Genomic DNA, 16,118 nt, shown 5'->3' with positions numbered 1-16,118 from the left:
GACCACGTGATTGCTGAGAGGGGAAGCTTTTAATTTTCAATGTTCCATAGACCTCAATGAAACAACGCCATCTAGTGGCTGTTTTAATCAAATTACATTCTGAGTTTAAAAAATGGTTCATTAGTTCTGGATCTATTTGAGACAGAAAAACCAGGAAATACCTCTGGATGTGCCCTGGAGGTTAACAACATTATGAAAAGGACCCGCAAACTTCCATGAGTGAGCAATCTCAATATCAGGATAAAAGCTCCATGTGAAGGAGTCCTTACACTAAGCATGGGGCAGGGAAAACAGGCAAGCATTGCAGATAGAATAAGAATGGAGTTACATGCCTAGAGGTCCTTAAAGTAGCTAATAAAACATTAAAAACAATAAAATTCAATGCAAAATGAAAACAATCAAATAAAATAAATTTAAGACTAGGAGATAATGTTAGTTTACAACCCAATAGGTTATAACAAAAAGGCCTGACCAAAACAGAAAAGAAAAATTGTTATTACCTCCTAAAAAGGACAATGGAATAGACCTCGCAGGTTTCCCCCAGGAAAGAGTTCTACAAACAGTGTAGTGTCACTTTTAATGGTGGTAAAACCAGCAGGCGACAGCCTCACTTCCTGATCTCAACTCATGGAGGAGTTGTCATGTGGGAGGAAGCGTGCCCTCAAACACTGTGGAGCATATGGTTATAACTCTTTTATGACAGCCTGGAAAAGGTTTTCCTAGCCAAGAAAAAGAGCATTTAATGATTGTTTCTGTATGATCTAAGATTTTGCACTTAAGGACTCTACTGATGAAGCTTGTGATTAATAAGATTTTACTGCATTGATTCATCTCCCCTGCGCACGCGCACACACACATTTTGTGAGTAAAACATTAACTATTCAACCAGCAGACAGTCTGTTGGGAAACACAGAACAAACAAGTGGGATGTATATTCATCACAGCTAGCTTAAATGTTGGCCTATGGTCTTTCATTTTGAATACATCAAATGGTAGTGCAAGGTATCAAAAGCATAAGCAGCTGTGTTTGCAAGATATTTTTATATGTGATACTAGAAGGAAGTGAGAAAAAATTCTACAATGTACAGGCCGCACTATAGAGAAAGCCTGGATTTCTGAGCTTACAAATTTACTTGACACATCAGAGTGAACGCCCCATATCTAAACCACACAGCCACACTTTCGGCTCTCTGCTCCTTTCTTTGTTATGCAAGCTACAAAAACTATAGGCACAGGTATGCTGTCATATTTTGCACAGTTCCACAAACCTTGTCTCTCCTCCTGTGCTTTCTGCAAGTTACTTGTATGTGTGACAAAGGAGAAACAGATTTCTAAAGGCTTGGGCTGCAGTGAGTTTTCAGCATGGGATAATCCAAGGATTTCAGTTTGTGACTCCCATGAACGTCTCAGTCATGAAAATAGCATGACTGAATTTGCAGAGCTCAATCCTATGCATGAAGTCAGTGGGCCATCCATGTACCTAATGTGTATCAGGTTGGAATCATGCAGTGCGATCCTATGCACATTTCACTGGAAGCAACTCTCATTGGGCCATACTCATATGTACATAGGCATAGGACTGCAGTCTTATAGCACAATCCTACGCATTTTATTTATTACAGAACTTTATATCCCACTTTTCCATGAACCATGCCCAAAATGGCTCAGAAGACTGAGTTCAATGGGAACGCGTATAGGCCTACAGCTATTTTCTACTTTCCCTCTTTGTCATCATGACGCCTCCTGATCCAAAGCTACAATCCTATGCACTTGCTCAAGAGGAAACTCCACCAGACTTAATAGGATCCAAGGGATCCGGCTTGTAACAGGTAAGACAGTTGTGGCAGATCTGGGAGACTTTGCACTAGAGCCAAATGCAGGAGCGTATGGATTGGACGGACTTTTGCAATCCCCTGACCGCAGTTTCACTTCACACTTATCACATCAAGCATAAACAACCCCCTCGACCCGGAGCCGCAACATGCGTGCGTGCGGAACATAAAATTCACACCAAAACATCCCTTCTCTTGCAGATAAAGGCAAGCCGCTCTCACAGCACATGCGCTTTGCTGCGCACCTTGGGAGCTGTAGTAGGCCACTCTTCTCCCCGCCCTTTGCCGTTTGAGCGGCAAGAGCAGGAAGCTAGGATGAACTACAGCTCCCAGAATGCGCCGCGGCGCTACTTTTTCTCCACCCTCCCTATATGAATGACTAATACAACATGTTGTCAGGCTAATGTGCTGCGAGTACCTGGGAGGGCTCGCCTCCTTTTGGATCTTCTTTCTTCTTTAACTTCGGTCCCGGAACCCTTTGGAGTTTCAGCTGGTGGTTCCGAAGCATAACGCATCTCCCTTGGCCGGGGGCGGCATAGCTTGCAAAGTAAGTACGGGGCGAGGTACTTATCATTTCCTGCTTAATTGCGCGTGGAGCACTGAGTTGGCTGGGTGTGTGTGTGTCGGGGTGGGGGAGCGAGGTGGGGGTTGCATTGCACTGCACGTCGAGGAGTGTCCACCGCATGTTGTTGGCCAGTCTTGAGCTGTGCAGCAACGACAAATCTTGTTTTATGTTCAGGCAATCCCCCTCCCTCCTTTCTCCAAAATGGCCAATAATTAGAGTGAATGGTAGCAAGCATAGGGGAAACAGAGGAGGGTATGAATTTCATGTTTCTTGTCCTGCTTGGAGTTTCTTTCCAAACGTGCTTTGTTATTGGCTTGTTGGGAGGGGGAAGAGGGGAGAAGTTTTTCAACCCATCGGGATGACTGTTCTGGGGCACCTCCAAACTCCCCCCCCCCCCACACGCACACACACTTTCCCAACTTAACTTAGTAAATGTCGCCTCTGAAGAATTTCTCCTGCGAGGGAAGGCTATTATGAAAGCTGCGCGTTAGCTTTCAGTAAACTTTCACTGGCATACGGTGTTGGGGAGGCTGCAATCTAGCAAACTTTTCTGGGCCTGCTTTTCTGGCCAAAGGCACAAGCTGACAATGCTACTTTTCAAAACGTGTGTCATACAGTACATAGCAAAAGCAAAGATAATATGATCTCAGCTAGTTGTATTTTTTTCTTCCTTCTCTTCTCCCCCTTTTCCAAACTAATTTTGAATTTTCCAGGAAGTCAGAAAGTAGTTCCTAGTGCTTTATGGCAGTTAAGTAATTGAGAACACAGTGCTTTTATGCTTATCACTAGAAGAACAATGTGTACAGTTGAGTTTAAATTTGCCAGGTACCAGCAGCTCCTTTAGGGAGCAATCCTATGGCTGCTGGTCAGTGGCTAGAAGGCCATAGGATATCTGGTTTTCCGGGTACCGTCCTCGGAGTCTGTGTTTCGAGGTCGGTTCCCAGAGAACGAGCCTTCATTCCCCTTCTGCGCTACCTTGAAGGCAGTGTGGAACAGCACTGCGCTCCGAAGAGGTGCACGGGGCGGCCAAAACGGGGCATTCCGGGGTGGGGAAGGCGGAAATGCCGGAATAACGCATCGAATGTGTCATCTGGCATCCTCCTCCCCCGCTCCGCCAAAATCAGCTGTCTAGCCACAAATCCAGGGCAGGAGAAGTGCGGAGGGAACAATCCCCTCCATGCTTCTCCTGCCCTGCATTGGATAGGCGGTCGCCTCCAAGTTTGGAGGCAGCCGCTTATCCCCATAGGATTGCACCCTAAGTGAGCAAAACTACTGCTTTTCAGTCATGGGTGTTAACTGGCAATGGCTTTGCTTATGAATGGGACTGGTAGTAAACAAAAATCTAAGATTATTTCAACAGGCAGCTTCACTGAAGACATAAAACTCGCTTTGTATTTTTACTAATGTCATGTTACAGAACTGCGTAAAGTCTCATCCACTTTCCATGGAGCTGAGATTACTCAGTAATTTTGAGGTAGCTCTGCCATTGTCGTAATACAGACTTGATTCAACAGAAACAACTTGGGTTATTAGTACAATGGCATGACAATATTCTGGGAGTACTGGCTTGTTCTTAAACCTTGAGGCATTTTGTGAAAGATAGGAATGTTTCACAGTAATGTTATCCTAGGGGGGATCTTCATGACAACGGAATGAGAAGTACATTGGAGTATTACATGGATTTTCATGGAATTGACTGTGGTCCCTCAGGGACACATGAGGCAAAATAAGCCGGGTGTAGCATACCTTTAAAATATGGTTTTCAGGGGTTACACAGCCCTTGCAAGGGACCTACTTCCAGGTGGGGTGGGGTGAGTAGTACTGAACATCATCAAACTGGCAGGGACTGCTCAGCCAATGAGTGAGGCTTGTTTCCTGCCCCTGTCCAGGCTCCTCCCTGCTACTACATTATTATGAATGGAGAGGAACTAATTTTCCCCATGTGTGCAGATTTCCCTGAAAAAGCCAAAATCTGCAGTTCTCCAGTGCAGCTTCTGAACACTCCCCCTGAGAGCTTTCCCCCACCCCAATTTTGCCCCATTCCAGCAATCTGCTGTGGAGTTATTGCTCCCACCCCATTTTCCCCCATGAGTACACTTTTGCCTATTACTTCCAATCCCCCCTTTCTCCTTCTCCTTGCTAGCAATGAGAAGCTCCCATAAACCCGAAAGATCGTTACTGTGATAAAGTGAAGAAGAGCCTTTACATAACAACAGAGAAATGACTTTACATCAGGGAAATTACAGAAAAGAAGCTTTGGCTATTGGGCAGTATAGAAATGAAATAAAGAAATGAATGAATGAATAGAAGCACAACATCGCAATAGCGATTTAAGAGAGCAATGGAGAAGTGAAAGAGTGCTTTAGGGCAAGTTACTAAAGTTAGCCTTTAACCCTTTTACTTCTAGGGAGCAAGATTTATTTCTTACTTCTGAGTAAACATGCACAGGAAGTGGGGATATGTTAAAGATTAAAAGCAGACTAGCTAAGGTGTGTGAATATCCCCACTACTGCGGTAATGTGAGGTAACTGCTGCACTTCTGGGGAACTTCTCAATTGGAAAAACTACTTCTGCTGGGGAAACATGAGGGAATGGGGTGTCCACATCCCCTTGACTATGTTACTACCAGGTCACAGAGGCATGCCCAGTATTTAATGTGGGGGCAGGGGGGGACATGGCACACTGAAGTAAAAGTGTCAGGGAGCTGCTTTCAGTTAAAAAAAAAAAAGTCAGAGTAAAAGGAGTTTCAGAAAATGGGACTTTCAAGAGGGAAGTACATGGTTGGCAGTGGATTGATGATGACATCATCTGTCGCCAAGGAACTCAAACTGCTCTAACTTAGCACTAAATCACTTGTGAAGACAGCCTAGCAATAACGTAGGTTATTGCTAACCCTACGTTATTGCTAACCCTAGCAATAACGTAGCTAGAAACAGCTGTGGAACCTGTGATCTAAAAGAAAACTCAAAAGGACTCATTGGTTGGATAGAAGACAATCCTGTGTGGTCCAGATCCAGGTTTTTACTTTGCTATACTGTGTTGTTCGTAAAAGCCCGCTTCCATGTTATAGCCATCATGTCAAGGCTGTCGTCATATGGTTGGCCCCTAGTGTATAGTCATTCATGAGGCAGACACTGCATGTACTGGGGGTGGACTGCAGGGGAGCCTCCCCGTAGTCCATCAAGCAAGGTCTCTAGGGTGTAGAGAGCATTGCCCAATGTGAGCCACTGAACATTAAATGTAATGACAGACACTATATGGAGAAGTTTAAAGTGGCCATGGGGTTCTTCCATGAGGCACAGTGAAGCATATTTTTAACTGCTATCTTTACAAAAATAGGATTTGGGATTATGTGATACAGTTTAAAACTAGAAATGTACAAGGAACACTGGATTTTTGCCTATTTTGTATTTTTCTCTTTTAAAAATACTCCCCTTTGTTGCCACAGGAAGGATGCCATTTGAATGTTCTGTCACAGATGCCAAAACGCCTTGGGCTAGCCATGGTGGCTGTAATGAACTGATCCTGTCAGCATGTTCTAACCATGTTTATTCAGAAGAAAGTACCTTTGAATGCTCAATGGGACTTGCTCCCTAGTAAGTCGGTTTTAAGTAGTAAGTAAGTTTTAAGGGAGCAATCCTATGGCCCCTAAACATTGTCTGAGGGGCCAAAGGATACTGGGGATTCCCCCCCCCCCCCCGCAAGGTTGGAGACAGTGGTCCGACCTTGGAAGGGGGAGTCGGAAATCCCACCACCCGTCCCCCATCCCATCCCAAATGACACAGAAAGAACTACACCAGCTGCCTCAGAGGTCAGAAAATCAATCTTGGAGAGGGGGAAAAGGGGGTGTTCTAGTGGGCAGGGAGAGGAGGAGACCAGAGAGGCCAGCTATCCTGAGCCTCTGCCAGCCCTCTTCCCTTCTTCTCTGAAGCACCATTGTTAGACAGGCTAAAAAGGCTGTGTAGCGAAATATGCAGGATGGGATGACAGAGAGGTGAAGATAGCCTCCTCCGTTCCTCCCACCCTGCATTAGATAATTGGAAGCCTCTCAGTTTGGGGGCTTCTGATCATAGAGGGTGCAATCAATAGGATCATGCTCTAAAGTAGCCTTCCCCAACCTGGTGCCCTCCATACGTATAGGATTACAATTCCCAGCATGCACCATCCAGTGTGGCTGGCTGGGGGGCATGCTGGGAGTTGTAGTCCCACATGTATGGAGGGCACCAGGTTGGGGAAGGCTACTTTAAACTGTCTCTTCCTCAAGGTGCTTTCTAATACCATGCTCCAGTAAAACTGATCCAGGGGACAGCCTAGCCTGCTGAACACTCAGAAGCCACATTTTGTCCCTTCATTGTTTCTAATGATTGCAGCAAGCCCAGGGTCAGGTGCAGGTCAGCCAAGATCTAAATGAGCCTGGGTCAACTGCAGACACTGGAAACAGCAGAGGTGACACACATTCAGCTGGTGGTGGGGTAGTCTGCAGGCTGTGTTAGTTTTACTTGGCAGTCTGCTGTGTGGGACCATCTCCTATTGGTCTAGCCCACAGAATGATAATCGAAAAAGATTTCAAATACCTAGGGCCAAAATCAAGTTCTTAAGGGCCAGCCACCTAAAGGGACTATTTGGAATTCTTAGCTCAATCATTAAAAAAAATCCAGTTATTCATTTTCTTAAACTTCAGGGAGCAGCGGTAGACTGTGTGTGACTGGAAGGCCGCACATGGGGTCTGTTCACACATAGGGGTGTACGAAATCAACTTATCTTTCCGATCCGGAGCGTCCGCGGTGGGGGGGGGATCTGTCCTTCCTCCTGGAATCCTCCCCGGCCAGCTCCACTCCATGGGGAGTCCTTGGAGCCGCCGTCCGCAGCCGGACTTCTGTCCACTGCCAGTCTGCGGCCGCAAATGGTATCCGGCGTAGGGGATGCCATTTGCGTCCCTGCTTTAGCCGCAATAGGCTACGTAAAGATTTACGTAGCTTATCACAAAAAGAGTAGCAATGCAAATGGCGTAGCGGATGCCATTTGCGTCCCTGCTCTTTGCTGTGATAGGCTACGTAAATCTTTACGTAGCCTATCGTGGCTAAAGCAGGGACACAAATGGCGTCCGCTACGCCGGACACCATTTGCGGCCGCAGACCGGAGCAGCGGCTGGACCGGCCAGCGGCAGGTAGGGTCCATCTGGGGAGAATTTCACAGGGTGGCAGAGGGGAGTGGTCCGTTCTGCCACGGACTCCGGGGATCCGTGGTGGAATTCTCCGCCGTCTCTGTTCACACATCACGTTACCCCATGATGGCTTATAAGCTATGCACAGTAGTTTACTTTGAAAATGGCCTACTGTGCCCCGTCACATGATCAGACAAAAAAGCTACGCAGAGTAGTTTATTCCCCCCCCACCACTCCTCCTCCTTCTGTAGTCCTTGCACCCAGACGGGCAGGTATCCTACCTTCCTTTGTGGTGGAAACCGTATCCCGCCATCCTTCATGCTGCCGCTACATCACCTGCCTGTCTCCGATTGGCCTGCTTTGCACTAGGGGTATCTTCTTCTGTCTCTGTCGGCTCCCTGCCGTTCTCAACGCGATGTCGGTCTGGTGTGCACATCACAGATGTAATGTGTGAGACAGCCATTAGTCCTTCTCCTCCTTAAATATGATCTTCAAGTGAAGAATTCCAGTCCAGCAGGTTTCACAGTGACAGTACATAAAATGATTGCGTCAGATGAGAACCTTGGGAAGATGAGCTAGTTTGATGGGAAACTTGTCAGGATGATAATTCCAGCATCTAATTATTTCCTGGCTTACATTAGCGCATGTCAAGCACTTCACCATTCACTGGTGCAAAAACCAGTATCAGTGGCGTAACCGTGAAATCTTGCTTGTGGCTCTGGTGGTTTCATGTCTCAGATTTAAAAGCCAAATGTTCATACTCAAAAGAAGTTGGAAGAGCACTGAGGTGGCCTATCCTTTAGGCTGAATAGTAAAATAAGAGAAGAGTAGATACTAGTATCTTACTTGCATTTTTAAGGTAATGATATTAATGTGTAAGTATGCCAGCGTGGTAGATTCCACAGTTGAGTGTGTGTTTATATATAAAAGAAATCAAGTTTCAGGATGGGTGGTAAGTCAGGTTCCAAACTTTGCGAACATGAGAGATTCTAATCTGTTTTGGAGATTAAAGAGGTGGGGGGGGGGTGGCGTTCAACAAGTTTCCTTTGCTAGTATTAGTTTTGAAAACTGTTTAAGTCTAAATGTAGAACAATTTCTCATCTATTCTAATGGTGTTAAGAGAGAGTAGGTACAATCCAAAATGCTTAGCTGATACAAAAAAGAATTGATTTCAAATTAAGAATATGTGACGTTTATAGAAATTTGGCGAGCCTGTCACTATCAAGATTGACGACAGAAGGACTGGAAGCTGGAGTAAATCTAAATTTTAAAACTTGGAAATTAACTTTTTTTAGATATAATCTTATGCAGAGAGAAAGAGAAAATTAAATGGTATCTCTCCTCCATGGTTTGAATACTTTCTTACAAAACAGTTTAGTTACAGTTAATCAACTGTTATGGGATATGACAGATTTTGAAAAACTAATAAGGAAAGATAAAGATATTTATCTAAATTTTATCAATTGCTTTTAAAATGCAAAACAGAACCAGGGATATATGATTAAATGGACTCAAAGTATTGCCAAAAATATTCCTCTGGAGAGATGGGAAAATCTGTAGTATAAAGGTCATATATTTGAATATGTCAGTCATGATTATGATGATGCGAGGTTGGGCAACTTGTGGCCCTTTAAATGTTTTGTCCTACAACTCCCATGATTCCTCACCATGGGCTATGCCAGCTAGGGGTGATGGGAGTTGTAGGTCAAAACATCTGGAGGGCCACAAGTTACCCACCCCTGGTATAAAGTGTGACAAAGTGGTATATAACTCCAGGTATTATAAATAAAATGAATAAGAAACACTTAGCTAATTGTTGGAAATGTCAAAGACAAACAGGAAACCTTCATCATATATGATGGGAATGTCCACTGGCAAAGAAATGCTGGAGGATAATTAATAAGATAATTGTAAAAAATACTAGGCTATGAAGTCCCATTTGACCCTTTGTTTTACCTGCTTAATTATATGGATAGATTTGTTAGTCACATAAAGAGCTAATATCATTAGAACTTAGGACATCATATACTATCTCCTCTCACTCAGCTCTTATCCTTATAACAAACCTGTGTAGTAGGTTAGCCAGAGAGACCAGGGTCACCCAATACACTTCATGGCTGAGCAGGGATACTGTGCTCTTCTGCTCTAAGTTCATTAATTAAGAATAGCTGCTCCCACCTGTTAGAGCAATCCAGTTTATTCAGCCAAAATAGCTGGTTGGTCAGATTTTAGCTTTTTAAAAGGGCTCTTGGCACAGCAGTTTGCATGGATTAAAGCCTCTGATTCCACACTCCCAATCACAGTGCATATGTTTGAGCAACATTGCAACTATAAATGTGCATTAAGAGAGTGCTTTGGGATGGGATGGATCAGAACCCCTTTCTGGTCATCCTGACTGTGCTTATACATGGATTATTTAAATATGTGAAGGTGTGCAGCTGACCTGTGTTAGTAAGGATAAGCCATGGCTCCCCTGGAACCGGGCCAAAGCAGTGAAGGCTCGGGATTATTTCATACTTTAATCGAAATACCCCCAAGCTTGGGAGTATTTAGGTGAAAGTATGCAATAATTCCAATCCTTCACTGCTTTGACCTGGTTCGGGGGAGCCATGGCTTATTGTAGATGAGCAATGGACTTGTGCTTGCTGCCTGATCGCTGCTGCCATTGGTCTGTGGGTTGTTTACCATCATGTAGAATTGGGAGCTCTGGTTTGTCTCTTCCCCTGACAAGCCAGAGTCATAGGCCACAATTTGTTGTTGGCTTTATAACTCTGTCTCTCCCCTGATAAACCAGTCTCCCCTGATAGAGTTCCCGGTTGGGACATAATGGTAGATGAACCACAGATGGAAGTTTTGTGGTTTGTTTAGCCACTCCCTCTTGTAGCAGGAGCTATTGGGCAGCATTTTCAGGCATGCTGCTCATAAATGATAAGCCAATATTCCCCCCAGAACCCTAGCTTATTCCATGTGAACTGGCCCCTGTGTCCATGCATAACTTGCATTTTGTCAACACTAACATAAACACAATGAAATAAACGTTTTAAAACTATGCACATAAGTGTGAATGAAATGGTGTTGCTTACTGAAAGATGTACAAGAAGAAAAATATGGAGTACTGTGAAATTGTAAACATGAGTAAAGTAACATTTTCTTTCTGCTTGTGCACTATCCTGCGTGAAGGAAGTTCTGTGACGCATCAAGACTGTAGCCAGAATTTGTGACTTGGGGTCAAAGTAGAAATTACATACAGTTGCATATAACATTCTTCCCTGCAGTTTTCTTTTTGAACAAAGCAATCTCTGGAGATTACTTAACCCAACTCTCTCTGGCTGTTTTTCTGCTCAAATTAGCTCCACCCCAATTGCTTTTTACCTTGCAGAGAATAATATAATTAAAGCCCTATGTAATTTCACTTCAGGTAGACCCATTGAAATCAACAGGACTTCATTTTGCCATTACTAACTTAAGTCCTATTGATTACAATGGGTGTACTTGAAGTATGACTAAGTCTGGGTCCAGCTCATAAAATTCATATGAGGATGCTTTCTGAGCAGAAAAATAGCATGAAGGCAAACGATTAAGCAGGAGCAACCCCCCCCACACACAATTATTTTATTCAGACTTGGAGCTTTCCGAGGCAGTATTTTGTTTTGTTTTGAAGTGGAGGGGGGGATATACATAACTGCATGTGATACCTAATTTTACGTCCTTGATTGTTATATTTCCAGCATGGTTAAACTACACCAGGTAACAAATCATCCCCCATATCCAGAAAGTAGGTTGACGTTGCAGATTAAGTGCTCAGCAACAATAGCCTGCTTCAGCAGACAGCCTGTGGCAATTGTGTCATAGGTTGTTCAAGTGGCAGGACTTTAGGCCATGCCTGTATCAGCAGCTGGGGTGTCTGGCTGGGGCACACAGAGAGGTCTGTAGCCCTGCCTTCTTCTCCATTGCTGTATTGCTGCTTGTCTCCACCTCAGTAGGTCAAGTTCTGCCACTCAAGTGTGTCCGCAACAGTACATATGCAGCTGCCTCTGCCTCTCGGTGCTTTTGCCTTCAGTAAGGGCAACACCACTGCACAGCCGGGAGGCTGTATATGTAGAGCAGAAACACACAGACTTGGCATGCAAACGATCTCAAGCTCTATCCACAGCAGCTCCAGTGAGTTTTACAGTTGAGCAGGGAACTGAACCCAGGTTGTCTTGGTCCAACCTTAGCACTCTATCCAGTACCCCACACTGGCTTTCAGATACCATTTTTCCCAGAAGGCCAGAGGTACATTTTGCCAGGCATCTCTGTAGCAAATACCAGCAGGATTATGGAACATCTGAGCACCTGAGTATGTGCATCTGCAACACACCTTGGAACAGCTCCTGAATCCTGTGTAAAGTTAACTTGAACATGGCACTGACATGTATACAACTGGAATTGCAGTGAAGCTCTTCCAAACTGGCCCACATCAGTTTACGCAGGTGGAAGACATAGTTAGGGTTTTTTCTTTTGAAGAGAAAGTGAATAGGGAACTGCTGATTATGCCTCAAAGGGATATTCATATTTTTGCGCGGTAGGTTTTTTCAAGTACAAAGTCCTTGTTTCATACAAATATCCTCTGAAATTCCTACGACTCGCTGTGGTGCATGAGGGTTAAAAAAAGAGAAGGTAATGCACACATTCACACAGTATATGGCTCCGTCAATAACTCTGCCAAGGATGAACTTGGTATAATGATTCATTGGTGTTCCTAATCTGTCCACACATTTCCAGAAAAGGGGGGTGATGCCATAGTTGTCCTATTTCTGAGACAATTCCTGTGATTCACCCAGTACTCACCACTGTCTTGTCCAGATAGCCCTCTGATGTAGCTCATTATTGCAGTTCTATTCTGCAGTGTTGGCCTGGACTTAACATGACCCTGACATGCCTCTCTCCAGGTGAGTGGCTGCCATTTGGCTGCTATGCAGAGCCTTACGATTAAGGACCAAATTACGTGTTGCATTATTAAATGCAGTTTGCCCTTTTTTGCCTGTGTTTTCCTCTTAAAATAGCCTTCTGCATAGGAGTAATGGTAAGCATCTGCCGCTGAAAGCTTCTAACAGTATTCTGCAGTTCAAGAAAACTGTACCAAAAAATCCGATATTCTGAATTCTTTGCACTTGAAAAATATATATCAGTTGTGCTAGGTGGGATTCTTGAGGCATAATTAGACTCTTGTACTGGAGTATTCTGGCGCAAACAGCTACTGTATTTGGTATTTGCTTCTCTCTGGACAACCAATTAAAGGATACAGAATAAAACTGAACTTGAGTATTCTCTGCAATGTGATCCAGAAGGACAACTTTATAAAGCATAAAACTAACTACATTTTAACAGACTACAATTGAAGTAGAATTAATGTGCAGAAAGGATGAAGTATATGCCTGTTGCTAAGACTTCTTCCACACATTTAGTTTCTTGTGTAACTTTGAATTATACACCTCCAAGCATCTAACAAGGATCATACTTCCTAGGTATCTAGAGATTTGAACTAGCGCCAAGGAATTAGGATTTTTTTTTCTTACAGTCTTGGTGTACAAGTCTGTTTACTTTGTATAGTTATGACTGTGAATTTGATTATTAGAAGACATGTCCCATAGCACATCACTCCAAAAGTGTGGAAGTAGCATTTAAAAAGAATTTTTTTTTCTTTTTATGGTTTTCTTGTGTTATGTTCTAACACAAGAGAACATAACTGGAGTTGTCTAGGGAATTCTTTGATGCAGATTGAGGTGACAGTAATGCCCATGAATAAATACAGCTGTTTCAGTACTTATTAAAAGTAACTGCTTCCTGGTGGATACCCAGGGTGTAAGTTTTGCATGTTGTAGAGATCCAAATTTCCTTTTGCATACATTACTTATAGCCATATTCATATTATGTGTGAAGAAGTCCTATTTTTTATTGCTGTTGTGTATTTGTCACAGTTCCATAATACTAATATTCTACATATTTGGAGGGGGTTGTATTGTTATTCAAGGTTTTCACATAGTGTAGCATATTAGTTTTATCAAATATATACATCATCACAGAGCCTTGCCTCTAATGCAGATAAGATGGATTCAGATACTAGATTCTCCTCTCACCATCACCCATGATCCCTGGATCGTTCCAGTCCCTGTACCTGTAAAATAGTATGTAGTTCAAATATATTACAAGGTTCCTTATGGTTTCTGGATTTCGAGTACACTGTTCATAGGTAAACAGAGCGCTATAGATTTCTACATAATGCTTTCAGAGATGTTCAGGCAAAGGAAGCTACTGGTGAGTGACCATTTATAAACCAGGGCTGTGCAGGGACCGCCCGATCTGACTCAGAAGCTGCTTTGCGGCTTCCAAGGTGGGCCTAATCTGGCTCAGGCAGATTTGGGGGAGGCCCTGACCAGCCTTGGCCCCAAACCCGAAGCGGGGTTTGGATGGCAAACCCCACTTCGGGTCCCCCCGACGCCCCCACGCAACTCCCCAGCTCTTTACCTGGGCAGCCGCCTCCTCTGCCGCCACCGTCACCACCTCTGTGGCACTGTGCCACCGCCTTCTCCGTTGTGCCTTCTTCTTCGCCGCCGTCTCTGCTTCCGCCGCCGCCACCTCCTCTGCCGCCGCCGCCACCTTCACCACTGTTGCCCACTGCTGCTGTCATTGTCTTCTTCTTCGCCGCCGCCGCTGCCGCCACTGTTGCCTACTGCTGCTGTCATTGTCTTCTTCGCTGCTGCCGCCAGCTCCTGAGGCCTGAGCGCGTGGTGAATGGTCTTCTTCCAGGGAGTCACCATTTTTGAAATGGCAACCTCCTGGAAGTTCCTGCAAGAACTTCTTCCCTGCAAGAAGAGTCACCGCACGTCCAGGCCTCAGAAGATGGGGGCGGTGGTGAAAGCAGGAGTGAAGCGCTGCCCGCCGCCTCCTGTCACCATCTCCTGAGGCCTGGGCGTGTGGCGACTCGTCTTGCAGGGAGTCGCCATTTTAAAAATGGCAACTTCCTGGAACTTCCAGGAGGTTGCCATTTTAAAAATGGTGATTCCCTGGAAGAAGACCAGTCGCCACGCGTCCAGGCCTCAGGAGATGGCAGTGGCGGGTGGCGGTGAAGACAGCAGCGGGGGGCAGTGGCAGCAGAGAAGACGGCGCCAAGATGGAGAAGGCGGCTCAGGTAAGGACCTGGAGGCACTGGGGGGGGGGGGCACTGGGCCAGGGGCTGAAGCTCCAAAGCTCACCAAGCACTTCAGTGAGCCCCCAACCTGCTCCAGGCCCCCTCCGCTTCACCTCGGAAGGGGCACAAAGTGGCCCGAAGCAGCCTGCCTTGACTCGGGCTTTGGGCCTTGGGCCGAAGCAGTGCACAGCCCTAGTATAAGCTGATTCTCTTTGAGTGCAGTGAGCAAAATGGCGATGTTCACTGTGGCCTGGTTGTTTGATGGCTGTTTGATACATGCTGTTTGATGGCTCTCACCGCAAGAGGGAGCAGCTAAACAAACTATGAACTTCTGTAGTTTGTTTAACTGCTCTGTGTGAACTGGAAACGCAGACTTGTCTCTTCCCCGACAAGCAGAGTCATAAGCCATGGTTTGTTCTTGGTTGATGACTCTGGTTTGTCTCAGGTGAGACAAGCCAGAGTTCTTAGTTCACACATCAAACCCCAGATGGAAGGTGTGTGGTTTGTTTAGCTCCTCCCACTAGCAGCAAGAGTGATCAGGCAATGTCCACCGGGACACCATCTTGTTTATGATAAACTGGAATTCTTTAGCATTCTGGCTTAGTGTTACGTGCAATCCAGCCCAATGTGAGTAAAGAATTATTTTGCTATAACGGTATTGCTAGTCTGTCAGACTTGAAGGACACGGGTAATGCCCAGTATTTTGGCCCACCAAGTGTGGAATAAGCCACACGTCTGTGATTCCAGGTGGGCTGAAAAGGGGGGGGGGAGTGTGTTTGCGTGTGTGCATGCACATAAGTTGAGTGAAACTCAAGAGGCATAAGTCAGACAGGCCTACACAACTGAAAATTAAGAACATATGAGCCGTGCGGGATTAGATCAAAGGCCTATCTATTTCCACATTCTGTTCCAACAGTGGCCAACCAGATGAGTGTGGGAAGCTCATAAGCATGACATGAGGGCAATTGCATTCTCCCACTCATAATCCCAGCAAGTGGTATTGGGAGGCATAGAAGTCCAGGCTTGTTCCCAGAAGGTTCTGAGGCACCCTTGAGTCCCACTGGCACAACTCTGTGTTTGCAGTGTCAGGGTTCTTGAGCCTGCTTACACAGCTTTATCTGCTAGGTTCTGAATGGGAAGTACTGGAAACAAATGTGCAGCTAGAGCTGACGGTAGTAGGAAATTATACATAATAAGCATAAAGTCTACACTATGTATTCCATGCTGTAGAGGTCTTCTATCCCTGTTTCCCCTTGTTCATTTAATTCTTGTTCAGGCATTCAAGAGAATGTGGGAGGGCGTAAAGTGGGTAGAGGGTCAGGGCCATGCACTCTGTCCCCACCCCATATATCTCTGGGTGTGCCGCCCCCACCACCTCAGTTCAGA

General features: G+C 45.1%; 1 protein-coding gene across 3 annotated transcripts in view; it reads left to right on the top strand.

The window, feature by feature from the left end:
• The first annotated feature begins 2,201 nt into the window (after positions 1-2,201).
• Positions 2,202-16,118, top strand: part of TRABD (TraB domain containing) — a 40,568-nt gene continuing 26,651 nt past the window's right edge. For all 3 annotated transcript variants that reach the window (XM_084810940.1, XM_084810936.1, XM_084810938.1), the window contains exon 1: positions 2,202-2,379. The gene's annotated coding sequence lies outside the window, so the exon portion shown is untranslated. The remainder of the gene's footprint in view (positions 2,380-16,118) is intronic.

Source organism: Heloderma suspectum, chromosome 7 (genome assembly GCF_057233095.1).
Source record: "Heloderma suspectum isolate Gila_16-S chromosome 7, 16-S_ref, whole genome shotgun sequence".
Lineage (NCBI taxonomy): Eukaryota > Metazoa > Chordata > Lepidosauria > Squamata > Helodermatidae > Heloderma > Heloderma suspectum.
Note: the sequence above shows the minus strand (reverse complement) of the source record. Positions and strands in the feature narration are given on the sequence as shown.